At 44.5% G+C, this 18379-nt stretch overlaps 1 long non-coding RNA gene across 1 annotated transcript; it reads left to right on the top strand.

Annotated features, from left to right (window-relative positions):
* The first annotated feature begins 14916 nt into the window (after positions 1 to 14916).
* Positions 14917 to 17795, top strand: LOC111273866 (uncharacterized). The gene is made up of 2 exons (XR_002688082.1): positions 14917 to 15250; positions 16010 to 17795. It is a non-coding gene; the product is annotated as an uncharacterized LOC111273866 (long non-coding RNA).
* Positions 17796 to 18379: the final 584 nt, after the last annotated feature.

Here is an 18379-nt window from a genome sequence, read left to right as displayed (position 1 = left end):
CATGGTGCACTCGTTCGCTCGCGGCTACTGAAAAGAACCAGTCGATATTTTGGGAGTAGGCGAACAGACGCCTGAGGAGGACTTGGTAACCGTACTGAGCTTTGGGCTTGTGTCATACCAATAGCAGCGGCAACGCAACCATGAGCGCTTCATATAGGGAGAGGCCATCTGCGAATGGCTGGTGTACTAATGTGTAATTTTCTATTGGCCAACAGCGGCAACAGTAGCGATGGCGGCGGGGGGTCACCGCAACTCGGGAGCGCTTCCGTTCTGAGACAAAAGCAGGCGCCTCTAAAATACCATCAGGCCACTGCAGCACCCCACCACCTCTTTGTCTCCTTGCCTGTGAACGCTGTCCTCAGCCAATGCGCCCAGAGCAAATATTAGTTTGAGCAAATCACACCTTCAGCTCCGTCGCACAACTTGTACGACTGAGGTAGAAAAAGAACGCCGGGGTAAAGAAGCTGTTTTCTTCTATTGGTCATATTACGTCCCTTGTTAAAAGAACACGCGATAAGCAACGGGCGTCTCCGGGTCGTCGTCACCTATGTCATTGATACATCTGCACCACCACTACTACTGCTACCCCGTGCCGTAGACAATCGGAGGCGCGCGCCTCTATGTTCCAACAGGCTTATTCTAAGTCAAGAAACACGGCCAATTAGTCGGTGTGTCAACGATTCTTCCACCCCTTTCTCCTGCACAGACAGCTTCCTTTTGCTAGTAAAAGGCATTTCCTTCGACCTGGATCACGAACGAGACTGAAAAGGCTTCTTTTTTGAAAAAAAGACTGCAGATTACAGTTGTTAGCTTTCATCCTTAAGAGACCCTTCCAAATCCAATTCACCAACTGCATAAGGCTCGTACTTAATATAGCACCTACATTCTGGGCCTTACCGCTCACGAAGCTTGAGAGCAGCTTGCCTTTCTGAAATTTGGCACAGATGTACTTCTAATTTCGAAGCCGCTTTTTGAGTGAAATCTTACCAATGCCCAGTAAACTATTTTTACTAAAACTGAAAAACTGAATTGTAACCTGTACCCCGTTATCATAACTCTACAGTAAACGATTTTTTCATTTGACTGTTGTCGGTTGTGTTTCTTGCAGCCTCCTTCTTTTGAGAACCGTTTCAGTCGACTGCACGAACACCTGGAATCACACTGACCAAAGTAACAACACGCGACTGACCCCCTATTCAGAACTATCTTGATCATGTGTAACTTTGAGCCTCAAAATAGACCGATGTTTTCAGAAGAATGTTGAACTAATGTCATCATTGGGGCGCTCATACTAATGGAGATGCGATCAGCGTTGTTGTTACTGTTCAAAGAAGCCCTCTTGTCTTGAAAGAAGGACCTGGAGGCCTTTGGGTTTCGAAAAGAGTTACCTGCGATCGGTGTACGTTGTTCTATCTAGGCGGAGATGTAGGGAGCACGAGCTGGGCAGATAGACAAAGAGGTAAAATAGGCAAGCGAGCATTCCAAGGCTTGCTTTGTGGAAGCAGCGCTATTATGAAGATGCGAAGTGTGCGGACTTTAAAGTGGGCCAATATAATCCCAGCCATGGCAGTTGAAGGAGGAACAAGTCCAAATTAAGCGCTAAATTTAGACGGTACCAACCAATGCGCTCGTGAATGCGTTGGAGAGCACTGGAAGTACACTGAGCTTGAAGCTCTCTGGGAACTGGCGCCAAAACTGCTCCTAATTCCTGGGGCGCTGAAAGCCCGATGGCTACTATGGCAGGCAGCTGGTTGAATCAAATATTCTGGCCGTGAAGTGCCGAACTTAGGACGGCGCACGCATCAAGGGACGATTCCGTCCGTTAAACGCAGAGAAAGAGGTGAATTTAGAACGGAAGCCCAGTTTGTGGTGTTTAGCGAGTTAGTTTACTGATCTACTCAAATATTATATATCATACTGTAAACGCCATCGATTATTAACTCAGTCCTCAACCATCTGCATAACGTCAAAACAATATTGGCAGTAAAGGAAAACTTAGAATTTGTTCGAACTCAGTAGAAAATGAGAAACGCATAGCACGAGATGCTGTGTACTAGAAATAAAATACACGGCTGGTTTCTAATGAACCTCTTTTAGCTCTTCCCAATCAAATCACTCTTTTGTCCAACGCAAATAAGTAGCAAATGAGTACAAGTAGCCAATGAGCCTACAGACGTAATACGGTCCAGTTTTCAACTACTACGGCAATGTTGCTGTTATTATTATTATTATTACTACTACATAGAGAGAAGGAACCTGAAGGGAACATTGGCTTTCGGAAGATACACACACAGTTCCGTGGAACAACTAACAGAACGACCCAATGGCAGTTTAGAAGAAATGTTGGTTTGCTGACTTGCCTTTTGGAGAACCCCATTTCTAACGGGATACTCTCTGTGTAAATATTTGGCTTAATTTTACCCCTTTTACAGTCGGTTTTGAAGTCGACCATCCTCAGCTACTTTCCCTGCCTGAGCCTGGGCGACGGTGATGGGGCGCCCTAGGCCTGCTACGTGTCCTTTTTCTCCTGAACCCTACCTGCTTCACGCTGTCGGCCAGCGTCGCTTTCAGCGTCTACCTTACTTCTCTCTGTACCCTCTCGCTGTCGATGCCTGCTACTACTGTTTCTATGGGCTGGTGCCAATTTTACTTTTCTTAGCCGTCTCTCTCGCCGCCGTGCCTGGGCCCCTGTCTCTCTGCTAGGCCGTCTGGCCACCGATTTTCCGCTTGCCTTCCGATCCTCAATCCCGTTTTCCGCCACCATCATCACTAAGAAGCGGCTAGCGTCGCGACCGGGGCCCTAGCCCAAGTAGCGCGTATCACCACCAACGAGGAGCTCACCGTTGTCGTTCTGCTGCTGCTTCCGCAGTCGCTGTTCCGTTCTCGCCCTGTCCTCTCCAAACGTTGCTGCCACAGGCTGTCCTTACTCGTTGTGCAAACTTGCCACTACCGAAAAGCTCGCGAAAAATAGTGGCTCTCCGCTCGCTACCTTGCATTGACTCACTTTTTCTTCACTTGAACGAATGCATGAAGGCAAAGGAAAATGAATGCTGCCAACGAAATCTATGTTGGTGAGTTCGAATACTAGGTCGGTTTGAAGATTTGAAATCGTCCTTTGTCGCCAACCTACTACCATACCATCCTCCCTTTCGTGCCCTAGCTACAGATTTGGGCCTAACCGCGGGTGGCAAAACCATTTCAGGTTTGTCGACGAGTGTGCGAAAGGCGTATTTCTCGAACGGGAAAGAGGCAAAATTGGCCTAGACAGAGTGGCAATCGATCAGTAGCAACTAGAACAAAGTTTGCTGCATGCGCCCAGCACCACGGTAAAAGAGTGGCAACAAGAAGAACTGTTGAGGAGGTGTCATACATCGATAAAAAAAGATAACGAATAAAAGATGTTGTCACCTCAGTACGATAAAGTAAATGCGAGAAGATGCATCGAAAACATTGAGTACGGGACCCGCGACTGGCAAGCGGTAAATCCCATGTAAATGAGTAACCAATATCCAGGTATACATCCACCTCATTACTGCTTGTTCTAGAATATGGTATGTTCATTCATAAACGTCACCTTGTATATTCTTTGTTATATATGGGGGTCTATTCATGCTATATCCTATATATGAAGATAAGGTAGTAGGAAATGGCAAGCTCTGAACAGCAAGCCATACCTCAGTGAACATGGAAAAAAAAATTGCGGAATTATCTACGAGAATTGAAACTAGGATAGCGCTCGGCATGTTCATACGCGTACTTTTTTTCTTAAATTTAAACAAATATTGCTATGAATTCGACTTACCGTTCTGAGATCGTTGCGTCCTGCCACGCTCGACGCGACTCGACGAACAGCCGGCCATCGACCTGCATTCACATTCAAGCACGCTCTATTTCAAGGTAACGCATGCCCTCTCAAGGCTGGCCCACTACGACCCAAATCCTCAATAAACTTCGTGAAAATATTGATCTATACTAGTAATATTAACGTCGACGGCAATATTTTGATAATAAAAGCAGTTACGGCTCTCAAGCGTGGTCTCTTTCTTGCAGTGAGCACATCAGGATGGTCACCTAACATCCTCGTTTATAAGCGTTCGGTGCACATGGGGTACGAGTCACGCGTCAGAAACATAGTCGTATAATAGGAATAGACAAGGATGTTAAATTGCGTCCTTGCGTCACGTTAGAACTGCCTGGCTCAGAGGTGAACATACGTAGCTGGTCGCGGATTCTAAATGGCGAGATGGCGCGGTGAGTCTATCTGATGAAGTAGTGAGATTCTGCCGACGACTATTCTTTCCCTACCTGTTGAACGCCCGTCAGAGATCCGAGTTCAGCCCGCTCAGGGGGGGGGGGGAGGAGGCTACAGCGGAGATCTGCCGCAGAGCCTTGTATTGTTGCACCGTTTTCAAGAGAGGGTGCAGCGGTGGATTCAATGGACTGGTTAACTATTACAGCCGCGGATGTGTTAGGCCCGTCGCCGTCCTTTACTTAGCACTACCGCACTCCCTATGTTACGCACTCTTGAATCAGCGGTACTACTCACAATAGCCAATACCAAACAACAGCCAGTGACCCCTGTAGTGAGTGGTTTTTGGCTCGGCAGAGCAGGGCTTCGAACGGCATAACTACAACCCCTGACTGAGAGCATACGTGGACCGATAGAAAGCTTCAGAAATATTCACATAGGTGAATATTACATACATAACCTGATGCTGATGCCTTGAGCTTCGAACAACGTATCATGCACAACGGCATACGCGAGGACATTAGACGGCAATACAAACATTTATGCCAAGGACGCCGATTTATTTGTTTTGCAAATTTGACATTGTCGAAGTACATTTGGGTTGCGTTGATCATAAATTTCCCTACAAGACCTTACATTCGCAAATACGTTTGAGAAAACTTATTCTTCACAAAGGATGACCTTCTGTTTAGGTAACCGATTGCTACCTGCTTGTTGGTTCTTGAATATAATCTATATTCAGAATCGTTAGATATATAAAATCTATTAAGTTTATATATGGTCCGGTTAATTTCGAATACAAGTTCCATGTTGGGTGATACCGGTTCCAGGATCGCCGTGACTGTACTTACGATTTAAGGCCGCTAAAATGATGAATCGTCTATTTTATCCCCTAGTTATCCTTTAATTCAAGTTACAAGGGGAAAACATGTTTCATTCAAGATGAGCCATTAATGACTATACGCTTAGAACTATTTCAGATTTCTAGAAATCTATCCCATAACAGGCTTTGAACTATAAGTGGGCATAAAGGAGCGAGTTAAATTTTCATCCAGTGTTGTTTTCGGACCGATTCGATAAAACGCTAACACGTTCAACGCATTTCGCCGCCTCCCCTCGTATACTCTACCTCATCACCCACGATATACTCTCTGATGGCCCCTGCCCGTAAAGTTTACTTGCGCCAATGAAATCTAGTACTTTCATGCAGCAGATGGCGGTGTGTGCGAAGGTGACGAGCGCAACAGAAAGAGGACTCAACGTTTTCTTAGCAGACGGAACAAACAGAAACACGCTGTCCTGCCAGTGAATTCTAAAACAGGTTTGTTGTTGTTGTTGTTAGCGTGTTTGCTCGACTCGTCCGAATGTGCCTCTGAATTCTCCGCAAGTCTCAGAGCGATCGGTAGCTTCTCCGTTCATTGTTGCAATTTTTCTACATATTGCACCCGCTACAAATGCTGTCGTCGGCACAGTCAACCGAAAGACCTGTCCAGACCTACCGGCGAATTGATCGAATTTCAAATCCCACAAATATTCATTCGACGCTTTCTATGAGCCTTTTGCTGATGCTGCAAGTATTCGTCTTGCATTTCTGTCACCGCCGCCGCTGCTGCAGCTTCAGGCGTCGTTGTTACAGGGAGTATAGCAAGGTTGTTTCACTGTTGCGTGGGCGGATGGCTGGTATCGATAGCTAAACGGGCAATGAAGGACTGTCTGGGTATCAAATCCACTGGTTAGGAAAAACGAAGGAGGATCTCGCTCTCAGATCGATCAAATTAAAGAAACGTGGCAGGGCAACGCCAGTGAACAGGGTACCGACATAGATACGACATGTCTACCTGATAGGTCTCAGTCTAGTAGAGTAGACCAAAATGCTTGTTGATATAAAATACCCATTAAGACCTAGTTAGAATAGAGTTAATAAGTTACCTCGAACGGGCTAGGCTGATATTGACAAATGAAATAAAAAGTTCTTGGCTCAAGTCCTTTACCAATAATACGACTAACTTTTGCGGTAAAGCTTCAGTATGGAAGATAGGCAGGGAAACAGATAGCTAGACGAAAAGTGTAAATTCGTCACTCGTACAATGCGATACACAATGTAGGAAAAATTCTGTGCTATAATGGCTTACTTGACCGTACCTAAAATAGAATACAGCGTATATAGTATCAGCCGCTACTATTTTGTAGAGATAAATTGTTGCAATAAGTATATAGACGTGTTGGACCATTATTCAGTATGACTGATTGTTCTACACTATCATGGTGGCATTTGCAATACTGAATATCCTGAGCATACCATGCTACCTGAACCTATGCAGAACTCAATCTATACGCTGGGTTCATGGTTCAAGCTTCACCAGTGGCATATGCTAGACGACAGGTGTGATCTAATAAACAAATATACATACTAGGTCTTTATTTCCTATTGCTCCCTACGCGTGCGGACCTAAGTTTAAGAAGATGAGTAAGGTTTGATAGGACCACGTCCAGCTTCGGCACTTCCTCGATTACTTGAGTCTGCTTTTAAACTATGCTACATCGGCTGGATATACTACATAATTTGTGTACGATTGGAAAATTTCATAGCGCAGTATCAAACAGGTTTTGAATTGCTCAGAGACTTTTAAAAAACTTGCAGGAAATTTCCTCTTGATTCCAAAAGTACGTATTTCTTTCTACTGCTAGACTACATCGTTTGCTCTAGCGATGCGAGCATTTTTTATTCCTATCACTGGGAAAACTTACTTTTTGCACGTGAACAACCTAAATTGATGAGGCATTGTTTATTCTTGGCATGCCAAAAATAAATCTGTGGACAGGTGGCACCCCGTCTTCCTCTGAGTCACTTCCCTAGTGGGTGTCATCGTGGGCGTTCACAATCCAAGCCCTTCAGACGTTCTTGATTTGGAACAGGGTAATGCTGTGTTTCATAAGCTGTGGGTATGGGTTGCTTGCGCAGCGTGTCAATTAATCCGCAAGTAGCTAATTATCTACGGATTGATGCGTACCTGTTGCTCCGAATAGAAGGAAGGTCGTCATTGTGCTAAAACACAATCAAAGGCACAGTAGGAACTTCGAGATCAAATTGTTTTTAATGTCCTGAACGCCTGATATTGCTAGCGATCTCGACGATTAACTAAGCTAATTCTCCATCTTGTTGCTCTCGATAACGGATGTTACCCTCTGAACCAATGTTTGCTCAATATGATGTTTGCTAATGATATAATTAATTATTTCTCTGCTTTTCATTATTTCGGCTCATCTTGACGTCGTACAACGGCACAGTGTTTTACGGTCCATGGTGACCAGGTGACCATTCGATCATCCACAAGCACTTGCACGTTGTGAACGTTATTCCAACAGGCAGCCAGCGAGTCGGTTTGCTAACAACCTGACAAGTTCCTGGTATACCCTCCTCGTCGACGGTTCCATTGTGGTGCCAGATTCTTTACCGCTTCTACCCCTTCTCTCTTTTGCTGTTAAAGATGTCTGGCTAAGCCTTTCCATGGCTACCTCAATCGACTCTTCGGACAGAAGGATCCTGTCAGGCTCAGCCGACCTGCGGCGATGCTCCAATGTGAGTCGCTGTACAGGAAAAGTAGCAAAGACCCGCCTCGTTCACTGTTTTGCTTTCGAGAACTCAACTACCGTCAGACGTTTCTAACCGCGAAAGAGGGTCTCCCACGATTGTGTGCTAGTAAGCGACGGTGGTCTTAGATGGATCTGTGCGCCTCCATTCTGGCATTAGGCGGTGCCTTTCTCGTCTGTAACGCTAATGTGCAGGAGATGACGAACTCCACCGGGTAGGAGCAACCTACAGGTTGGAGACCATTGAGGCGGATAGCGAGTAAGGCACCAGCGAAAATAGGATACAGTTGCTTGTAATGAGGGCTAGCAGCAAAGAAGAGACAAAAGAAGACGAAAAATGCCGTCGCCGCTATAATAGTACCGAAGGAATGAACCGAAAGAGACAGACGTTAAAATAAAGGGCAAGGTCTGTTATTTATATTTTTTCGTCCGGCTCCAGGACCACAGAACTTACAGAGGAAGGCAAAAAAGGACAAACTCCGGTTGTCTCCGTCCTGGTGGTCGTGGCTCCTGGAACGCCGGTCGTCAGGTGGGTCAGATGCAACCCTTACCGTCTCTGACGCTCGCTTGGCCCTCGTGCCGTCCAACGAAGTCGCTGGCACATCGAATCAGACAGTAGCACTATAGAGGCGGAAACGGTCGTCCGTAAAAACTGCCTGGATGTATCCCGACAAGCCGGTTGACCCTTACCTAAAATTCCGATTGATCGCTCTGACACGAAGGAAGGCAAAAACCACTAGAGGGTATCGAAGTGTGGGAATCAAAAGGAGACTTTATTATTGAGCGAGGAAAGACTCCGGCGGCGTTTCGAAAAAAAAAAAAGAAAAAGCGGGATTAAAGATACTCTTGCCTTATGATCCAATCGTTCGTTTCGTCCCTTGTCAGACAGCTAACGTCCCATTTCATAACTTTGTGCGAATCGTTCGAATTTCAAAAAATGCTATATAGTGCACTGGGCGACGACACCCTGTTGCGTCTATTACTTGAACAGCTGAGTTACCCCCGACCGGAGGCGAGGGTGGATGGAAAAGAATCACCAACCATGGGTTTCCGTTTCGAAGTAGAACTTATCTCACGTCCAGATATTAGTACGAAATGTTGCAATATTGACCGTTATAATCAGACTGTATATCATAATTGCAATTTTAAATAATGTTAAAACTCAAAGCAATTTAAAATTATGAATCAGCAAGAAAGCAGATATTTGTTATATATGCCATTATTGATACTTTCGAGAGCTTTGTTTAACGAAAACGTATGGGTCATCACGAAGTAGCCTTATATAATAGTTATTTTTTAAATATCTAGAGCTCTTCTTCAATCGATTCATTCCCACAAAGCCGTCTTCTACCACTAACAATTCGACGTGCTCACGACTATAGGACAGCTTTCTAGAAATGGGCGAACGCTATTTCGGATAGAGTGTACTAGTTCCATAAGCGTTTTTTTCAAATAATACAGGCAAGCAATACATAGGCAAACCCATTATTTGCTCAATAGCTCGACCGAACAGGAAAACATCACCTTAGCCACACATAATAGTGTTAGTGCGTTTGCTTTAAGTTAACTTAAATGTTGATTAGTCTCTCCCTACAAACAGACTAACTAAATTTTTCTAAATATAGCTCTTCCCTTAATGGCGGGTCCCTGGCAAGTTTTTGTTAACTCTCGCGAGTTTCCTTTATCAGCTTAGATAAACAGATACACGCAAGAGCCAATAAAATTTTGCGCGTATAAGTAAAGATATCTAATCAATATTGCGGTTGAGAATTGATATACTCTATTTATTTTAACATTCTTGTGAAATATACTCACGCTTTTTTCCGTTTCAAATCACGTATAATATAGCTACATTTTTGTAGACTCAGAACTATGAGATACCCCAAATGTCTTCAACTTGATGAAGTTGACGCAATTTTGAGCGGGAAACCGCATAACTACAACGCAGACTACGTGTTTTGCGGAGCCGCACAGCGGGACCTAAACATCTTCGTCTAAACCTTCACCATATTGATATCCACTACCCTCTTCTACAACAGACAATGCAACTGCACACCTCGTAGATCGCGTATTGTCTGCTGCACGAAGCGACCCCCACGACTTCAGCCGGAGAACCTCAGTGATGCAAATCTTAATGCGAAAACTCGAACAGCTCACCCAACGCCACTACTCTAACAAAACCGTATACACAAGGTAGAAGGTAGACGTCGCCTACCCGGTCTTTCTCCTAGATATCTTCACCAAACGGCAGACTTCGTGCAGCCATGCTTGTAGTCAGAGGTGGATTTTCGGACCTGCTCGGTACATCACTGTTGTCGATGTACATCGATGAGTTATCGTATGCTAGCGACCTCAATCTCATCTATTGGTGACCCCCAATGATGGTTTTATCCTTGCGCGCGCTTTTTTGACTGTTCTCTTTCGTTTTCTAGCCTTCTCATTATATTCACTATTGACTCCCGAGCTCAGGCTATATCCGTGAAGTTTTGAGTCTCACTCAAGCTCGGGCGCTAGTGTTTCACAGTGTCGTACAACTCGACGGATACATGGCCCGCCCTCACGTAAGCGCTCATAGTTCTTCGAAAGCTTTTGAATGCTTTCCTCATCTTTTTTAAACAATAGCCACATTCCACTGGCACCTGTGTTGACTGTTACTATCTTCATAGTAGGTAGAAGGTGTCCCGATGCGGAGGGAGGATGCTAGAGCGTTGTACGTTCGCGAGAATCATAACAGATAGCGAGTACGAGGGCGCGGAAGACTCGGTCGGACTCGATCAAACGCTTCGGAGGATGGCAGCAGACACGCAAGAAGCGTTCAGAAATTGCAGGGGGCCAAACATCCGTTTTGCACTTCAGGGGAAAGAAGAAACTAATCAAAGGATGCACTTGACCACAAACTCGTCCCGGCTTCAAACAAGCACAATTGAGTGCCCTAGCTGACTGGTGTTTTTCGTACTTAACAACGGACTTCAGCCTGACGCCAAACGTTTTATGTGCTAGTAGTGAAAGAAGAACTTCAAGTTTTAGCGGAATATCCTCAAATACTTTATTTTGAAAATGTTTTCAGCAGGTCAAGCAGCCAGATATATAGCTGGACCTTGTAGGTCTTCTGACCCATAAAAGCTCAGTGTGATATGAGTACGAGTGATGTAAATCGTGCATATAAGCACCCTAAATCGGTTATGTGACAACACAGAGAATACTATTTTTGTGCGCGTAGATAAATAAGGCCCTTTGTAGTTTTGAACACACAAAAAACAACAGACTTTATAATACGATATAATTCATATAACATTATCTAGTATTATCATGTTAACGTTTTTACTAGTTGTACCCTTTGTAGGTAGTCTAACGCACATTAATTTATATTCCCCGTTTATTTTTTGGAACTACTGAAATTTTCACCTGTCTAAAAATGATTATCGAATCATTACTAGATAATTCTATGTGCCCGCTATGATTTGTATTAAATGTTTTCAGTTATTTCATTTATCGATGAATAAATCAGTTACTTCATCTGTTTTCTTGCAAAGGAAACATTGAAACGAAACATTTTTTAGGAATGTACTAGGTCATACCAGGAGAAATTCTATGATGATGCGTTGTCATTGATAAAATTTTACGTAAAAAAAATCCAGTCTATGTGACGACGGATAAGATAACTCGAGTAAAGCCTAAAGCTCCTATATGTTCATTGCACGAAAGGTTGCCATATTGCAAAAAACAAAGTGTAATTAGTTAAAAATATAACGAGTAAAGTACATTTAGCTTTCTTTGTATGCTTATGATAGTGATTTATTTACGTAAGTTGCTGTCTGGATATATATATATATATATGCTGTCTGGATGAGTATTTTGAAAGTTAGCAAATTTTCCCAGCTTGTTTTGATTATTTCATTAACGGGAAAGCAAAAGCATAAACAAGATCGGGATAAAATTGACAGAGAATGAAATGATGTTCATAAATTCAAAAAGACTACGGATACGATCGACTCACAAACTATCTTAATATTGAGCAGAGATCTCGGCCTAGTTTCGAAATTATGACAAATGTACGGTCTGCACGTCCGGGTTATCGAATGAACAATGTCGTTGCATTAATTCGAAAATTCACATGCACTGTTTACAGTTACTCATCTCGTTCACGTTACGGAAGACGCATTTTAAGTGATACAATAGTTCCGTTTTACGTATCCCGTCTAAAAGTGTATTGTAATTACCTCCCATAAAAGTGAATAGTACGGGCTATTTTTCTAATTCATCAACACATTAAATGGCCTCGATTGTGATTTGCAACAACTATTCCATAACCGGAAAACTGAAAAAATTACCAGTAACTTAAAAATTAGCAACGATGTGTAGAATTTAGAATTTCGAAATATTTTCCCAGAGAATGGCCAAATCTACCTGTAGCATTTCCTAATCGTCGTTGACATCTATAGTCACTCTGTACCTGTTTCAGAGCTAGTCTCCGTCTACAAATTACTAGCAGCCATTTGAAGAATATTCACTTGAGTCTGTATAATCTAACGTCAGCAACTGTAGCCAGCACAAAAGGCGGACCCACTCAGTGAATAAGCAAAACAAATCGCAATCCCCAATAGCACCCCTCGCTCCTATGATGGTTTTAATTGATGTTGCCGCATCTACACCCCCGTGGAAAAAAGAAAGCGGCGCACACTGAAATATGTACGGGCGATCTTTCGGGAAAGCACGAATACACACAGTCCGGCATATCGACGCAGAAGCTTACTAAAAGGGCAACTATGTCGGCAGACAGGAAGGGAGAAGTTGTTTTCTGCGGCCGACCAGTAGGCTCCTACACACACCCGAACCCTCCTTTCTGGCACTGGGGTACAGCCAATCGGCCCAAGGAGTTGAAGCCGTCCTCAAGATCACCATCACCAGCGTTGCCGCCGCCAGCTTGGGGGCGCATGTGTGAGCGAATTGAATGCGCTCGGTGTTTTATTCCGCGCACGTTCTCTGCGTTGCTGTTGCGGCTACTGATGCCCGTCGCAGCCACGGCCATTGCTAATGCCGTGGTTGTCTCTTCTGCTGTGACCGCCGCACTTCTACAACAAGATGGAGAACGCCGGGCAGTCGTAGCGGGAGCTGCAGGGAAAGAAGCACAAACCTGCGGTTCCCCGAGCGCCACCAGCCATCACTATGCGGCTGCTATAAAGCAGGCCGCGGGCGCTAACTGAAAGTGCTACAATGAACATGTCGATCAGTCGACCCTTGCAGGTGAGTGCAGGAAAAATCACGCGCACTTGCAAGATTCATACAACCCATTAATTGTACATATGTGTCCTGCTATAAAGGATCGCCTAGTCGAACCTTATCCGGCCTAACAATGGTGTCGGAGACTAAGGAATATTGTCAAAAACTTGGCAAGTAATCCCCTTTGCGTAACGTTTAGCGCCGCTTTCAATGATTTTGATTACTTTCGTATGTTTGATTTCCTCTTCGTTATGGATTTATATATATCTTTATTCATTATATCTATTAGCCATATTGGTTGTCAATGCAGTGGGGCGCCCTTAACTTTGCATCTGGCCTTTCGAAAGGCACACATAAAAAATGCTTGCCGTGCTTGTACGGTAGCGAAGCATGTAGACGGATCTTGGTTACATAAATGTTGTCTGCACAACAAACGTCGAGTAAAGCTAGTTCTGCGCATCCACAGAGGAGAATATTATAGAACGATCCCGCCAAGTACACGAAGGTGTCGCACGTACATACCGGCAGAAATCTTGTCCTGGCAAGAGCAAACCCTCGTTAGCGTTTACACTGCGTCCACGAGCTTGTCTCGCCCTCGCGTGGTATCACCGAGATTTTACCCGTAGACTCTGTACACCTAGCTGACTGAAACCTACTTCTTTCATTGGCTTGGAACTCTAAAATTAGACTGTCTCCCACGAGAAAACGGGAACGCTACAGTGGTAGATCTCCGCCAATCTCAGTCCTCCGTCCCCTTCGTAGCTATCTGAAGGCTTGCGATGAACCTTTGTGTAGTTCAGGTATTGCAGCAGGTAGTGGCGGCTATTCAAACGTTCCTAGAGGTGAGCACGCAGCCCGCCGCGGACCGAACTGGGTCGGGTTGGCTACAGCGCATCAGGCACAGCTATAGCGACACCATCGATATCCTTTCGTTGGCCCTGTCTAGCTGTAAGAGAAGTAGCAAATTCTATGCGGTGCTGGTGCTGGGGGGTTACGGCTATCGTGGTCGTCTGCCTGGATCAGCTTGCCTGCTACGGAGGAGACCAGCCCATCCTAATCATCACCGACAGAAGCAGTGCTACTCGTTAACGAAAATACGGACTTGAACAAGCGCCGAGCGCTGACTGGCGGGCAGCTTCCTCTCTTCGTCTCATTCCCAGCCGCTACTACTGCATTTAACAGAGAGATGCGTGCACGATTAGCGCACCCACGCACGGACTCACGCAGAGAATCAGGAGGAGTGAAAACTCATAGTACAGAAAGCATATTTCAAGCAGCTTCCCTCACGAACCGTGGTTGGCCTGGCTCGCTGGTCGGTCGAAGTGCTTCAACTTCAACCGCCGCTCAGATCCGGCGCTCTCTCACCTGCCTGTCCGCTGCCGTCGCCATCGCTGCTGCCGCGATCTCCGTAGAATGTTAGGCTACAATAAATGTACGGTGAGGTACACAGCGAACAAGTGCGAGTGAAATGCGACTCGTGGTTGCGCTCGCGCTTCCCCTATTGCCATCCGCCAACAGTTGGTAGCCGAACATCGAGCCGGCTTCTTCATGCGGAGATGCGCCCCCCAAACTCGGCTGCTGCCCCTGCGCGAAGAGAGAGTGGCACCGATGATGACGATGATTATATTCATGATGGCAGCAATACCGTCGCTGCACACATCGCGCTCGTCCTCTCTCACTTTCGTTATTTCGCACTCCCTATCTCGACTTCTCTGTTCTGAAAGCAGTCGCCTAGGTAAAGCCTATATGTTTACAGCCAATATTTCTGTGAGAGATCGACCAACATCATCAAGCCATGTCGATGAATGGACACTATTTTTAGGCAGGACGAGTGCCAAGTTCCTGCACCGCTCCCCTACAATCTCGATATGGCCCTGATCTTTTTCGCCCTACGTCTCATGGGTTAGCTGTGTCTGCCCTTTAAAACTATTCGAAATGATGTACTCGCCACTGGTGTGCGAATCCATCCCCTTTCCTTCAATTCATGTGTATTGACGTGAGTCCTTCATTTTGAGTTCTTGTGTGGAGATTACTATGAAGACAAGAAGGTCTGTGAGGGGGCATGGGGATGATAGTGTTTGTTTGTGAGATACGAAGGAGAAATTTGACAAGCGCAGGTGGAGTCGTAGCAGTTTGGACGCTTGTGGTAGAATAATTGGAATCATCACTCTACTTCTCGCCGTGATTCAGGTAGAAGATACTACAAATACATGATCTGACATATATCTAGCCTCCCTTCAGTGGCCGGCATTATACACGCTTTTGCGAAATGAACATTGGGGGCAATGGCAAGTGATCTATCCGTCTGGACTAAGCTTCCCTTCAGTAACTTTCGTTTGGCCTAACTTAATTCGATCTCGTATTTATTATTCAACACACTATGTTGATATCATATGAATAATATTCGGTAAACATTCGGTGGCAGGATTTCCATACGCTAGCGCCGGAATTTGAGCGCCAGTTGCCATTTTCCGGTTGTCGGTAACATATAGTTTCTTTACACGCAAACATACTTTTGAAGCGGCTTTTTGACGTCTGCTTGCCAGAATATATGCAATACTATCATACGCGACAAGTATTAGTTCTTTCTAAGGCTTTATGTACGAAATGGTCCCACCCCTCAGATGATTTTTGATGCTTGAAACCTACATTCACTACTTATAATTGACGCATTGGCGTTTACTGAATGAATAGCAAGCATAATATTTCTATTTTTGTTAAAATGAGCGTATCAGAGTGTGACAGATCCTTTGTCAGACAAACAAGAACTACGAGTGGAAGGTTTACTTGCGATTGTCTATGATATGTCGCTTATAAGTTAGGATTAGCTATTTATTTCCAACGTGGCAGATAGTTTATGCATCTGAATCGATGCTTCGCCACCTATATGATGTAACACTTTGCATGCTAACTAAGTAACGTACCGTCCATTTTCTTCTTGAAATGCAGGAACCATTACCGTTTGGGATGGTTTCAAGCAAGATGCTAGCCCGGAAGCTCTTCCTATAACGATACCGCCCATTAACTTTAACCGAGCCCTATTTCGCGAAGGTGAGAGGATTCATCTTGCTGCAGGATGGAAAACTCGACGGACATATGGCACGGTAGACACTGGCAAGCAATCGGCCACTGGTACTGGAAACCTGTGGAGAGACGCTACGCGGCCAACCGAGTGCCCATGGGGGTCCTAGAGCTGCTTTGTTAGATGGCCGCTGCCTCCTTGGGTGATTGCCTGATCGAATCACGACGGCAGCGACAGGGTCAAGAAGAAGAAGAAGAAGAAGAAGAAGATTGTTTGAAGAATCAAGAAAGGTTTTCCTCATTACACCTTCAAAGTTCACCTCGACGGTAGCCGCAGTAGTCGCATGGTGCCATCAGCCACCAGCCACCGGCCACCGCATAGCAGCCCTAGACTTGCCGTTCATTTGCCACCGCTCCGGATATCATCTTGACTCCGCACTGATGACGCGGCACTTTGGCTGCGGGATAACGAGCACAGTTTCCTCTTTTTCAACCAACCGACTAACCAATACCCCCCACGTTCCGACAGTTGAAGGTCCCTTTGCCTCTTCTCGTGGTCCACGATTATACAAGGCGAAGTGAGACAAGAAAGGAAGGCCGTTTAAGGGGGGCGCTCGCGCCCTACCAGTAACCCCCTTGGAGCTCTGTCCTGCTTCCGAAGAGCGACGTGGCGGTTTATTAGCACAAAACTGCTGCGTCGCTCTGTTTCAGTTCTCTAAGAAGCAGCAGACATATATATCTACTGCTTCCTAGAGAATATATATATATATATATATATAGAGAGAGAGAGAGAGAGAGAGAGAGAGAGAGTGAGTGACGGAAAAGTGAAAGGTCAGGTGGATGAGTTCACTGGCGATTACTTTAGTGGTAGGGATTTCATTTATAACAACTGAATGCGTGCGTTGGCGTGCGCAAGCAGAATTTGAAGAATATACTTGCGTGAGACGAATGCACGTGTTAAACCGGAAGGGGGTGCGTGATCATTAACGCATAATGAATGCTGATCTCGAAATCAGATGAACACACGTCGTTCACCTATAGCTGATACATTGTTTTGCAGGATGTTTTACCATTTTATACCATCATATTGTTCGTTGGCACTTTCTAAAGAAACGCCTAAAAGGTACGTCTAGAGATAAAGTGAACTGAAGAGTCGTCGTGATGTATTCCTTTAGAAATGTGTATAATATCATTACGTATAGCTCAATATAAAGTAAGTTCGTAAAATTTAAATTTATGTCTATATAAATAATAAGATATTTGTCATTAAAAACGCCGGTGAACGCTATTGCAATTAATACTAAACTGAAAGCAAAGTTACCTGTGTACACTGTTGCTAGTATTAACAAAAACTATTAAAGGTAATTCCCTCTTTTTAACCCCAACAACTACCTCCACATTTATACCTAGAACGTATCAATTACAGTTACCCGTCGCCGGCGGGGTGCTATGTCACGGCGAATGTATAAATATCTTCATATAGAAATTTGCTTTTTCAAAGTCTATTGGGTCAATATCAGATGCGGGCGAACTCTGTCAAAAGTTGAATACACGTGTGCAGTATGGCATTTTTCGACCCAAGTGAGACACAAACAGCATCAATAATACTCGGTACCGGTCGAGCCTAGAGGGCGTATAATTTTTGTGTTATCATAATAACTTAAAATGTAAATAAAACGATGAAGGACCGAGAACTTCATCAAAGATCTTTGAATAGCGTTTGAAATGCAGTCATTTTCATATTATACGGCTTGCTACTATTTGTATTTTTATGAGTGTGAAAATGCGAGATAAATTCTCATTTATTATGCATGGTTCTCCTAGTTTACCTGAAGGGTATGTACGATTATTTTCTATGACCCACTGCTGTCTGAAAGGTAGGTTATTTACCCCGTTGATGACTGTAGATATCTAGGGCGAGAAGGTCTATATAAAGCCTCGAAAAACGGTTTCAACGTTATGTTGGGGGTTTGAACGCTTTTTGCATTAAGAAGTTGAAGACAGTTGAGTAATGGCAGATGAGAACAATGGATGACAGAAAGCTCCCGAGTGTAACTTTTGCATTTTGTTACCGTGACCCTCGCGGTTTGGAATTATCATATCCTAGAAATGGTTTACCTCTGTTCACTGATTTTGGCAACTTTGTCCGGATCTTGGTTATCATCTTTAAATCCTCAAAGCGCACTCTAGCCTTTATTAATAAAAAAAAAAAAAAAAGAAAAAAAAAATCGGTAACGAATAACACCTCCATTATATCACAAAACAAACCCATAAATTATTATGATCGCAGGTTTGCTT

Source organism: Varroa jacobsoni, unplaced genomic scaffold (assembly GCF_002532875.2).
Source record: "Varroa jacobsoni isolate VJ856 unplaced genomic scaffold, vjacob_1.0 scaffold_233, whole genome shotgun sequence".
Lineage (NCBI taxonomy): Eukaryota > Metazoa > Arthropoda > Arachnida > Mesostigmata > Varroidae > Varroa > Varroa jacobsoni.
This window is presented reverse-complemented; position numbering and strand designations above follow the sequence as displayed.